Source organism: Micromys minutus (genome assembly GCF_963924665.1).
Source record: "Micromys minutus genome assembly, chromosome: 10".
In the NCBI taxonomy this organism is placed as follows: domain Eukaryota; kingdom Metazoa; phylum Chordata; class Mammalia; order Rodentia; family Muridae; genus Micromys; species Micromys minutus.
In genome coordinates this window covers 58,072,792-58,086,357 of record NC_137979.1, presented here as the reverse complement: position 1 = coordinate 58,086,357, position 13,566 = coordinate 58,072,792, and positions in this window count along the sequence as shown.

Genomic DNA, 13,566 nt, shown 5'->3' with positions numbered 1-13,566 from the left:
GGTTGCAAGGCAGCAAGCTGCATTTTCAATAGGGTTAGAATTTATTTACTTTTTTTAAATTTGCATTTTGCAACCATAGCAAGGAAAACATGTTCCTGATTGCATTACTTTTGCCTTTGACATTTGTTACAAGGTAGCCGAGTGATGGTCGTGTCCGGACCTCCATGGCCTCTGCAAGAGAAGTAGTTAATGTCTTCCTATCATCATGAGAAATTCTGCAGGACAATTCCAGGCATGGTACCCAAAGGCTAGAAGACGGGTAGCATAGAGGTTGCTACTTGGAGCCTGACAGCATCCTTCCTCAGGTGTCTCTGTTGTTTATCATGTGTAAAATGGAACGAATCCTACTGACCTAAGACTCTTGAGGGTTGGCAGCAACTATAGCAGTTCCTACCAGAGAGCCCAGAGCTGTGTCAGCAAAAGCCTGGCTCTGTATTGGTACATAATGCGCTTAAATAAGTTGTAACAATATTAGGCAAAACGAGGCAGATTTGGAAGGAAATATATACAATGTTTTTTCTTATATCCAGAGCCCAGATTTAAAATAATGTATGTGGGAGTATGTATATATGTATGTGTATATTTGTGTGTGCATGTGGGCATATGTCTATGTGTGTGTGTGCATGTGTATAGGTGTTTGTGCCTGTATGCATGCATGCGTGTTTATATGTTCAAGTGTGTATATGTATGTATGTGCATTGTGTATACATGTGTGAGTGCATGTGTGTTTGTGCATATGTATATGTGTGTTTGTGCCTGTATGCATGTATGCGTGTTTATATGTTCAAGTGTGTATATGTATGTATGTGCATTGTGTATACATGTGTGAGTGCATGTGTGTTTGTGCGTATGTATATGTGTGTGCGTGTTTCAGTGTGTGTGAGTGTGTAGGTGTGTTTGTTTGTAATGATATTAGAATAGGGATCATGAGAGTGGAGGAGGAGGTTTTAAAGAAGGCAGGGGAAAGAATGGATAATAGAACTCATGTGATTAGAAGGTAGAATGGGAGATCAGCTGGGGAACGAGGGGAATCAGTCAGGGTGCTGGGACAGAGAGGAGGGAATGGGGGAGGGAAGTGGATCAGAACAAAGTATGATACGCTGCGAACATGCCAGGATGGAACATTACTTTATATGCTAACCCCAAATACTAATTTTTAAATTCCTTGTCGAATATCTAAAAATAGCTAATTCAGAGGCAATGAATAAACCTTCTGTCCCTCCGTTTTCCTTACCCTCCTCCTGCCTATTTGCCTGTCCATTTACATATTCAGTAACACCTTTGACTATTCATTATGCACCTGCCATTTTGCAGGCCGGTAGATGCAAGCAGGCAACTACATGATGTCCCTGGTTCCAGACTAATCTGTGTACTATCACCACTCGTGGTGGCAGCGGTGGCAGCAGTGACATGACGGGAGGGAGCAGGGAGTCAATCCAGGATGAATCAAGCACTTTTAGATACAGAAGTGGGAGGGACACCGGCTGAAGGGTGACACCAGGCAATGGCTGGCTGCAGAAGTCTTAGTTAGGGAAGAGCATTCTGATTCAGGAAGTTTAAGCAGAGGGTAGAGAACAGGCAAGGATGGTCATTAGGGGGGAAGTTTTTGGGTAGGGAGGAAGCAATAAGAAAGACAAATAGGCTGAGAGTGAATGAGAGGGAATGTGGGGGTCATGAAGACTGAAGGAGCAACATAGCATCTGTGATGCATCATAAGTACTAGATTTTTTTTCTTATATATGTGCATATATATATATATATATATATATATATATATATATATATATATACATACATATATGGTGTATGTATCTACGCATGCATATGCAGGTGTATGCACCCATGCAGGACTCTCGCACTTGCATGCACACACACAAACACACACACACACACACACACACACATACACACACACACAGAGAGGAGGAAAAACCTTGAATGTCTTATTTTTATTTTTCCCCATCTTATTCTTCTGAGAAAGAGTCTTACAGTGCCTTGCCAGTGAGCCTCTGGAATCCCACGTTCTCTAGCTCCCAATGCAGGGGTTACAGGCTTGGGTGTGTCCAAGTCAGCTTTTATGTGGACATTGGGACTCAAGTTCAGATCTTCATGTTTGCACATCAAACACATTTACCTACTGAGTCATCTTTCCAGCTCCGGCTGTGTTTTCTGCTCATAACTGATTAAGATGTTATTCTTGGAGTTTAGGTGAGTGATAGTGTTGGTAAAATCATCTTAAACATAATGTCCAGAATCCCTTTGGGTCATACTAGTGAAAATGGAGTCGAGAAAGAAAAATTCTGGGGAAAAATGCTTATACCAGAAACTTCTGCCTTTTGGTCATTATACTTAACTCATTAAAATTATATCTAACGTTTCTGTCTGAAGGTGCTGTTTTCTGATCTCCCTTTGTCCTTCCCTTTCTCGGTTTCCTCTCCCTGAATACGCTCTTTCCTTAATCATCCCTCCTTCCTCTCCCTTTCTGCTCTGTTCTCTCTGACTCATACAAATTAGGTTCATTTAAACCATGAACATTCATTCCCCTCCCCCAATGTTCTCTGTAAGTTAAATGCTCTCAGTGTTCAGCAGATGCCATTGAGATGGGCTGGGACTCAGTTTCCCCAACAAAGAAAGCTCTGAGAACTTGTGCTTCACTAAGATAGTCCTTTGACTTTTCACCCCACTGGTCCACTGTTGGTTGGTGAAGACCTACTACCACTCTGCTGAGACAGGTATGTGCCTTCTTTAATAAGAGTTCTGACAGAAGGCATTGCCCCTCTGCTTCTGATCAGGAACCTGGTTATCATTCTAACATCTTCTACTGGTCTTCTGTAGCCCTTGCTCCAGCCTCCCTATCAGCAGAGTCAATCAAAGATCAAAAGTATATAGAATGCATCACCGGCATGGAACGTGTACAGACTCTGTTTCTTGTCACTTCTCCATGGATTGTGCTGTGTAACCACTGCTTTTCAGTATTTATATCATATTAAGCAGGATATGCAATCCAGATGGGACTTGCTGAAAGGGAAATCTTGCACGGGTTATGTGCAAATACATAAAGTACTTGTGCATTCAAGAGGTCTTGGTATCTGTGCAAATCCTGGAACCAATTTCTCTCAAATCCCGAAAGACACCTGTCAATAATATCAATACTGTGTGCAAGCATCCAAGTACATTGTATACAACATGGGTTGACGTCACTAACACAGCAACCTTGTCATCTTGTTATCTATCTGTCTATCTATCTATCTATCTATATATCTATCTATCTATCTATCTATCTATCATCTATCTATCTATCTATCATCTATCTATCTATCTATCTATCATCTATCTATCGATCTATATTTCTATCTATCTACCTATCTGTCTATCTATCTATCTATCTATCTATCTACCTATCTATCTATCATTATTTATCTTTATACATATGTATATGAGGCATATATAATATTTTTATTCATATACATAACCATATATATGTATCATGTATTTATCTATGTATTATCTATCTATGTATATGTATGTATCGATCTATACATCTATCTATACATCTATCCATCTCCACACCTATCTATGTATCTATATCTATATATCCTCTATATATACATATCTATGTATGTCTATATCTATATCTATGTATGTATCAATCTATATACCTATCTATACATGTATCCATCTCTACATATATCTATGCATCTATAACTATATATCATCTATATATACATATCTATGTATGTCTATATCTATATCTATGTCTGTATTTGTGTGAATGTCTGTATCTATATCTAACCTATTGCATGTGCTCATGTGGGTAAGGAATCCAAAGGTTTGAATGTCTTCTGGGAAGGTAGAAGACCTTGAATGTGTAACATCCCAGAAGACATTGAGTATCTTCCTTAGTCACTTTGCATCTTACTTTTTGAGCCAGGATCTCTCACTAAACTGGGAGCTCTCCAATTCAGCAAGGCTTCCTGATAGGAGAGCTCCCGGGACCCGGATGTCTGCAGCTGCCTCTCTGGCACTAAGCACTTGGACTACAAGGCCACATCACTATGCCTGGCTTTTTATATGGCTGTTGGTTTTCAAACTCAGGTCCCTAGAGAGGCAAGAACATTAACATGTGTTGTGTCTCCCTAGACATGCAAGAATACCTCCCGAATGAAACAATATTATGGACAACATTACATCTAAACAATCACTTAAATTATTTGTAATCCATTAGCATTTTCCTGAATATCCTGACCACATGCAGGATTTAGACATAGACATTTTTTTTTTTTAATGGAACTGGAAGTCACTACAGGGATTGCTTGTTCATTTTAATGTGTCCCAAATGTGAATCGATACCTCAGCAAGTTTCTGATTCATTGCATACCATGGAGTGACCCAGAGGCCTTTCAGCACTCCAAGTTGCATCCAGCTTGCTTGCCTTGGCCTGGGAAAGAAAACCACAGCTCACTGCTCTCCTCAACACACCCGGCAAGAACTCGAAAGGAGGCTGGGTGAGAGAAAATATTCCCGACAGCATGGCCTCCGTTTGGAAAGCCGGGAGCAGTGAGGGGTAATGAGTTTCAGCTTCTGACACTGTTAATGATGGCGGCTCCACTTTTCTCTCCGTTCTTCACCTCATTCGAATAGGAGAGGAATGAGGAGAGAGGGGAAGTTTGGCATGAAATCCACCTTGGAGAAGGAAAATCTCATTTGAATAAAGGTGCCCCATTGACTGGGGTCTCCGGGCATTTGCTTTGGGGACCGGCTACAGCCTTTTTCATTGGCTAACAGAAACTGGCAGTTTGGAAGGGCGGTGGGGCTGGCTATGTTCAGTCTGTAGGATGAATGTAAGAGAGGAAGGAAGAATGACATGAAATTGGTACATGCCATCTGTGGGGTAAAATCAAACATGGGGGAAACAGAGAGGAATGTTTATGTCCTAGAAAGGTCAGAAGTTCAGAATGGGGCTCCTAACAGCCTCTAGAGCCAGACATCCATATAGATCTCTCTTTAGGTATGCCATAGCCTAGGATGTTTTAGATTTTCAGTAGACTAAAGATTTTTTTTATTGTGTTCCCATTAATTAAAAACAAGAAAGATGGTGAAGGCATGTAGGGAAAAAATCTTAGTTCCCAGTTGTAAGAAAGCTATTCATTGATGATTGATTGATCAGTTGTCAGAGGAAGAGAATAAAAGGAAGCCAGAGGATGGAAGTCCTAGAACGTATCAGAAATTGTTTGGAAGTGCTATGCCTTCCTGGGTGATGTGCCTGGCACTGGGCTGAGGGTAGAGGCCAGGGTGTGATGTTTAGTAGGAAAGTACCACTTATTAGCTCATCCAGTGAGACTGGGAAGCCTAGTGGAACAGATCTAAGAGTCCCAAACCATCTGCATCCATCTGGAACATAGTTCTATTCAAAATAAATTTGTCCTAACTGCTTCCCATGGAGACTTTTCTTTTAAAGAACTATTTTAAAAAAAACTCAGTGTTTTTTTTTATGATGATGTTTTTTATTATTAGGAAACTCATCTTAGGATGACAAAATTTATTCATGTACTGTAAAATGATATCACAAATAAACTTGACCCATGTTGAAAGATGTGTACACATATGTACACGGTGTATAAGTACCTGCGGGCATGCCAATGTGGAGAACAGAGGTTGATAAAGGGTACAAGGTAGCTCTCTCCACTTTACCTTTCCAGTCATGCTTTCCCATTCAACCTAGAGCACACTGATTTTGTTAAACCAGATGGCTAGCAAGCACCCACCTAACCCACCCTTCCCTCACCCCTAGAATTGAGGTTACAGACACACCATTGTGCCTGGCTTTTGTATGGGGGCTAAGGGTTCCAACTCAGGTGCTGAGACAGAAATTACTCCACCCACTGAGTGAACTCCCTAGACCCCACCTTAATTCCTGAGGCAGGGTCTCCCACGGGCCTGGAGCTCACCAAGTAGGTTAAGTTGACTGACCATCGGGCCTAGGGATCTTGCCTGTCTCTGTTTCCTTAGAGCTGGGATTATGAATGGGTGGCCCCATATTATATACTTTTGTACACAGATCTTGCAGACAGGTCAAGCTCATGTCTTAGATTGATAAGCCAAGCACATTACCCACCGACTGAGCCATCTGTCAGAGAAGTGCTCTATCACCGAGTTAGTTCAGTGCAAGGACCCTTGGGTCCTTCTAAGTAAACTGAGCATTGTAGAGATAGGAGTAAGACTGCTGGAGTAGGGGTGGGGGAGAGCGAGGAGGGGCTCCAAACAATGCTGTCTGAAGGTCACAAGGTAGCTGCTGCTCACCCGAACTCACTGGAGTGGTAGCTATCCCACAAAACCTGCATGAAATCAAGCCAACAACAGCAGTCACTATCCCAGAAGGTAGCATTGTATGGGCATAGAAGGTTATGAGGAGAGGGGGATGGGGAGTGAGGGAGGAGGAGGGGAGGGGGAGATGGAGAGAAAGAGAGAGGGAAGGACAAGAGTTGATGATGGGAAGGGGTGTATTAGTGTTGGGGGTGTCCCAGAGGAGTGGGAGGAGGAAGTTGGAGTTGGATATGATCAAGATACATTGTATCTATGTCTGATATTTTTCAAAAATAATTATATGAACTAAGTGTGCATCATGAGGAGAGAGAGAGGGAGGGAGGGAGGGAGAGAGAGAGAGAGAGCGCACACGCATATGCTTGCACAGGTGTGCCCGCACAGTAGTGCTGGGAAGGGGATGGTCTTGGGAAGAGAACTAAGAAAGTCTGGCAGGAGAGAAGCGAGCTTTGTAATGTTACTTAAAACCAAGTCATCTCAGAGAGTAAGCGACAAATTTATGCTGGTGATGAAAAGAAGACAGGAACCACACAGGAGGAGCAGGTGGCTAGAAAGGGATGCTGGGGATGGGCAAGTGCGCCTGCGCATGTGGATCACCGCCATCCACGGGAGGAGGATCGGGGTCCTGCTCTGTATAGATGTATTTTGGAGAAATAAGACTTCAGCTAACAGAGAGAAAATGCTCCATGCATTTCCCGGAGTCTTAGGGTTCCCCACTTGAGAGTCTCCTCCTGGGTTTCATCCTGTGACTCACATCCCTGACTCATTCCTTTAGCTCTCTCAGCAGAGGGTCTGCTTGGCACGCTTCCTCACTGCTCAGCTGTGGTGATGAGTGTGTCTGTCTTGCTATTTTAAATTGGTGCTTTACTCAGATGGGTGCTTTGCTTCCAAATCAGCTCCTTCTTGGTGGTGTCATAATAACATTGGGAGAAGCAACATCTGCTGCCGTTTATTGAGCTTTAAATAGGTACCAGGTGCTGTGTGAGGGGCTCAAAATTTGGCTGCTACCAACTTAGACTCTGTCAGATTGCTAATTCCAGTCTTGCTTCCAGAATTTACTGGTTATGAGGCCCAAAGAAAATCTAGGCCCTTGGTTTTTCCATCTGTCAAATGGCATGATATTCCCATTCTTCAAAAATACCTTTTGTAAGTATGGGGTTTGTGTGTGTGTGTGTGTGTGTGTGTGTGTGTGTGTGTGTGTGTGTGTATGTGTGTGTGTGTGTGTGTGTGTGTGTGTTTGTGTAGATTGCTGTCTGCATGCAGGTGAAGGCAGGTGAACTGTGATTGGGCAGTGCCAAAAGAAGGCTGGCTACAAATTTTAAAAACAAGTACGAAGAGACAAAGAGAAAAAGGGGGAGACAGAGAGGAGGAAGCAAGATGGAACCTATAGGAGAGGAAGACGAGCCAGAATCACACAGTTCTGGGAGCCATAAGTATTGGGGATTTCTTAGATAGGTGATTAATTAATAAGTAGGGTGCATTTGCCACATCTGCGTGTGTAGCTTGTGTTTATATCAATTGAGTTTTCAGTTCACTATGTGGGCAATTTGGGAGTTGAGAATTTGCTAATATAAATTTTTAAAAAAGCCTCTAGAGTTTTGATTTTACTGGGTTACAGGGATTTGTGACAGTTAAACACATGGGGGTAGATGTCTGGAAAAGTGAGCAGGATCTGCTACTAGAGGAAGGCAGGTTGGGCCACCACTGCATGGAGACCGTGGTGGCAGGGAAACAGCCATACTAGAAATTAGCTGGGTGCAAGTATGGATGCCTTGATTCTTTCTTAATATATATTTCATGCAACGTGTGTGTGTGTGTGTGTGTGTGTGTGTGTGTGTGTGTGTGTGTGCATGCAAAGGCCAGAGGTCAAATCAAGTGTCTTCCTCAACCACTTATTTACCTGTTTGTTCAGACAAGGTATCATACTATTGAACACGGAGCTCACACTTTGGCCAGGTTGGCTGGCTAGTGAGTTTCAGGAATTCTCCCATTTCCTTGTTTAGGGAATGATGCTCCCCACAGTGGGTTGAGTCTTGTCATATCAATTAATAATCACAGTAATCCTCCATGAATATATCCATAATCATATAGGCAATCTCTTATCAACCATCTCTATTCTAAGGTGTCAAACTGTCAACAATTCAATAGCATACCACCTGACATGATCTAGTGATTTTAATTTCTAGGACCTGAGTTTATGAATGACTTTTTTTCTCCAGCATCTATAAGAAAAGATAGAAACTATGTAGGACATTCTAGTCAATGTTCATGTGTGTGATGGGAGAAAAATTAGTTAATCTGATAATTTATACCAGTACTATTTTCCTAAACTTTTAAGGCATTTGACCCCAGAGTCTTCAAGTAGTCTGATTAAAACTATTTTTAAAAACATATGTGTCTCCATCATTGAAAATGTGTTACTGAAGGTGAGGTATGAGTGTTTAAATGATGACCCAAGTGTTCAGTCAAGATAGATTACACAAATAGACAGATAACTCCCCATCTCATCTATCTATGTATCTATGTATCTATCTATCTATCTATCGATCTGCCTATCTATTTGCAGAGATAGTATTTCTTTATATATGTACTTATATGTCTATGACATATGTACAGAGGTCAGGGACAACATGTAAGAGTTGGTTTTCTCTTCTTAGTATATATTTCCTGGGGATCAAGTCTGGTCTTTATCTGAGCAAAAAGTACTTTTACCCTCAGAGTCATCATCATGGGCACCCCAAAACATTATATTCCAATTATAATTTTTCACAGTACACGAGGGAAAAGAAACAAAATCGCACCTACTTCACATGTGAAGCCTAAACTTCTGGTTTCTTTAGAAGGTCAGTTATGTCAAATGATGTTTCTTGGACCACACCAGTGAAAGGATGTCTTGCTATATCAGGCTTGAAAAATGACGCTTGATGAAGGAGCAAAAAATGACCCCACAGACAGTGGAAGATGAGCACTGAGCCTTGGTTTGCTCTGCCTCGATATTCTTTGCTAACAACACACGTGTATTGGTTCACCTTACATAGCGATGTTAAGCTCAACTTGTGGCAATGTTGCCATTGAAAGAAACTAACCAAGAACTTCCTGTGAAGCTCCTGTGGCAACTTGTTGCTTCTTCAGACTCACCTCAGGCCAGTTGGTTTCTTCAGGACTGAACTTCAGCTGCTGGTTCGTGCCTGGTGTCTGCCTGCCTAGAGGACTGGACTGCAGCTGTCATATTTGATGTTTGCTACCAGACTGAGCTGCTGAGAAACAAAAGATCAAGCTTGCCTCCAAATAACTACTGCCAAACAGGTCCATTTCCCTCATACCCTACTAACTTTTTTCTTTTACTACCTCTGCTGGGTGATGGGCTAGAGGAGAGGTTGAATCCTTATGAAAAGTAGGTTGCAAAAAAATAAAGTCTACACATATGGGTTTAATGGTCATGTTTTGGTCTCACTGTACATTCTCCTCAGTGGGGCTGGGTATCTTTGAATTCCCTCCCCCCACACACACTGTTCCTGGCCCTACTCTCTTCAGGAAGCCCATGGGAAGGAACATTGGAGTAAGAGTGGTAGTTACTAGTATTAACTTAATTTTCTCCTTCATCCTCACACCCTGACATTTATTAGAATTCTGTATACGTCTCCCTTTTGACTCAAAGCACATGGTTATTTGTGGGGTCTCCCAAGGCTCATGTTCACGGACTTAGTGATCACCATGATAATGTCAGATGTCACTGCATGCAGCTCCTCTTAGAAAAGGCTCAGAGGGGAGATGGGGAAAGATTTGAAAGCGGGAAGATGGAACGGGGTTTATTAGATGGTTTTATAGTGTTCACTTCTCCCGGAGAACTTAAAACAGTTTGCATGAGAGTGGGGTTAACCTAAACATTTTAAGCTGTCAGTCATAGCATGTTTGTTGATCTAAGATGGGCAGATAGGAAGAGAATTATTAGGGGGAAAAGTCCTCACCCCATCTCAGTTATCTTGGCAGTAATTTCAGGATTTTGTTTTCCAACCTGGCTAAGTAACCCTGAGAAAATAAATTCATGGCAGGCCGTTATGTGTATCTAATATTCTCTAATTTGTTTATGGCAGGAATCACTGGCTCCTCTTACCCCCTCCGACAGCCACTGTCTCCATCCCATCTCATTGCTTGTTTCATGCCTATCCTTTCTCCTCTGCCATCTGACATTGTCTTTGTGAAGTCATTGCTTTGTAAAGAGAAGGAAGAGGCAGCTATTAGATGTCAAGAGCCAGCTTCTGGGGAGGTGTTGAGGGCAAATTTCTTTGTCTTGTTTTGATTGTATCTGGTAGAACAAGGGCAGTATGTTGATATTGTCAAGGAAGATTCCAGAATCTTCCTAACTCAAGGATGGGGCTTTCATCCTGTTTCTGTCCTTGCTGCTTGGCTCTAGGGATCTCATGCATACTAAACTCAATATTTCCCTGGAGCAGTCTTACTTATGTTCACCATAGGAAGGGGATTTATAGATACATGTCAGACTCTTATCGGTTCTAAACTAAGAATCAGCAAAACCATTATACCAACAATTACAACAACAGCAACAACAACAATAAAATAATAAAGAGAAGAGGCGCTCCCTTTTATTACTTTTCGAGGTCTATGATAACAATATGGCCAAGACAGCTTGTGGAAGGAGGGTTTATTTGGGCTAACATCTACAGAGAAGCAAGAATCCATCACAGCAGGGAGGCACAGCAGGAGGCCAACATAGTTGCTGGAGCAGGAAGCTGAGGGCAGCTTACATCATATCCCTAGTCTAGAACAAAAAGAGGGAGCTTGAAATGACACTCTTACATCCTTCCCCTAGAGACATATTTCATGCAGCAAGGCCACACCCCCTTAGTCTTCTCAAACCACACCACGAACAGGGCACAAAGTGTTCAGATGCTTATTTACCTTTTGACTCTTATCTGTTGGTCTGTCTGTCTTTGTCTCTCTGTCTCTGTCTCTGTCTTTCTGTGTGTATCATGTGTCTGTAGATGAGTGTGAGGCCAGAGGACCAATTCAGCTGTCTTTAATGAGGCACCATGTGTCTGAGGCAGGGTCTCTCTCTGGCCTGGACTCACCAAGTAGGCCAGTATGAATGGCCAGTGAGCCACAGAGCCTCCTGAGAGTGCCTTCCTAGCACTGGTATTATAAGCCCAGAATACCATGCCAGGTCCTTCTCACACAGTTCTTGGGTTCTGAGAGCTGCTCAGATTCTCATGCTTGCAAAGGCTTTAACAATTGAACTATTGTTCCAGTCTGTAGTTCTTGAGGGATGAGGATCTCCGGTTCCTAGGGAGGAAGTGTGACACTTGACTCTATAGAAGTCATTATGCGCAAGGGGTTAAGACGGTCCTTGTAAAATATGAGTGACATGTGATAAGTCCTGGACCTTAAGTTAGAATGGTCATGTCTTCTCTCCATGTCATCTTCTTAGAAGAATGGCTATATCTTTCTGGATACTGAAGCAGTTGGACCGGATGATCCAATGATTTGATTAATGGCTCACAGTGTGAGGTTTGCAGTAGAGAGCCTTTTCCTCATTATGTGATAAAAGACACGGTTTCTCCAGAGAACACCACACCCAGGAAGAGAAAGCTCACTGCAACAATAGCCTTGGGATTTGTTCTAATACAGTCAACCTTACCAGTATCTCAATGATGTGGCTTGTGACACTGGACCGGATGGGGATTTCCAGGCCAGCTATTTAGTTTGGGAGTCCAATAGTTCCCTCTGCCATCACCTCTGGCTCCTTTGCTTCTTGTCAAAGGGGCAAGAGCTAAAAATTTATATGTGGATGTGTACCCTTGTCTTCTCAACCATGTCTCTAATAAAACTACTTTGAAGTTTAGGAGACCTCTAAGTTCACGTTCAGTGTCACTGAAATAAAATATCCTGAGAAAGCAACTTAATGGAAGCATAAGTTTATTCCAGCTCACAGACTCCACAGCTCATCATGGTGATGATTCCTGTGGCACTTAGTCACATTACAGCCACAGTAAAGACAAGCAGAGGCCAATGAATGAATACTGCTGCTCGGGTCTTTTTCTCTGCTTCTATTGTATTCTTGGCTCGTAGTCCAGAATTTCTAGAGCATTGATGCCACCCACTGTGGGCAGCTTTTTACTCCTTGGTTAAGGCAAACAAGATAACCCCCAATAGGGCATGCCCAGAAGTCCAGCTCTCAGGCTACTTAATACTTCAACCACTTGATAATTGATACAACAGAGGAGAGTCAGGTTATAGTATCAGAGCTTGCCTTATCTATCATAAATAATACATAGTACCTATTATCTTCTAATTCTAAAATACAGTGTGTGTGTGTGTGTGTGTGTGTGTGTGTGTGTGTGGTGTATGCTCATGGTATATTTGTGTGGTTGCATGTGTACTCCTGTGCATTAGCATATGCATGTATGTGAAGGTCAGAGATCAACATTGGGTAGCATCCCAAGCATCAACTATTTTGAGACAGGCTTTCCCATCAGTCTTGAGTTCATTGATTGTAGGCTTGACCAGGTGTCCAGCAATCCCCAGGGATCTATCTGACTCTGTTTCTCCAATGCAGAATTACTAGTTCAAACCACCATTGTGGCTGCTGCTACTGTTGATGCTGCTGCTGTTGCTGTTTTTGTTATTGTTTCTAAGTGTGCTCTAGGTAAGAAACCCATGAGCCTGTGCTTGCATTATTCTGACTAAGCTACCTGTAGTTCAAAGTCTTAGGATTGACAAAAGGTACAAGAATGAGTAGAGGTGATTGAACTCGGCAGAGAACGAGCCCTTTCAAAGTATTGTGTGACTTTGGTGGGATGTGGAGTGCAGAGAGACAGGGGGAGCAGCTCATGGCTTTCAGCTACAAGAAGCAGGGCATGGGGGGAAACCATGTACAGAACTGTGATAAGAATGACAGGAGGTATGTTTCCAGTGAGCTATGTGGCAGGTGTTCCATGGTCCCACACATCAACCATGTCCGCACAGCCTCATGATATTTCCACAAATCTCAACCATTAGCAAGTGCCAGAGAAACACTGCAGAGATTCAGCGTGTTCAAGGCTCTGCTGTAGAGCTTAAGGGGAATGTGGCTCCCAGGTGGCTGTAGCTGTCAACTTGACATGATCTAGAGTCTTCTAAAAAGAGAGTCTAAATTGATGCATTGCCTAGATCAGACAGGTATCCATCCGGGCATGTCTGTGGGGCATTATCTTAATTGCTAATTCATATGAGAAGGCCCATCCCACT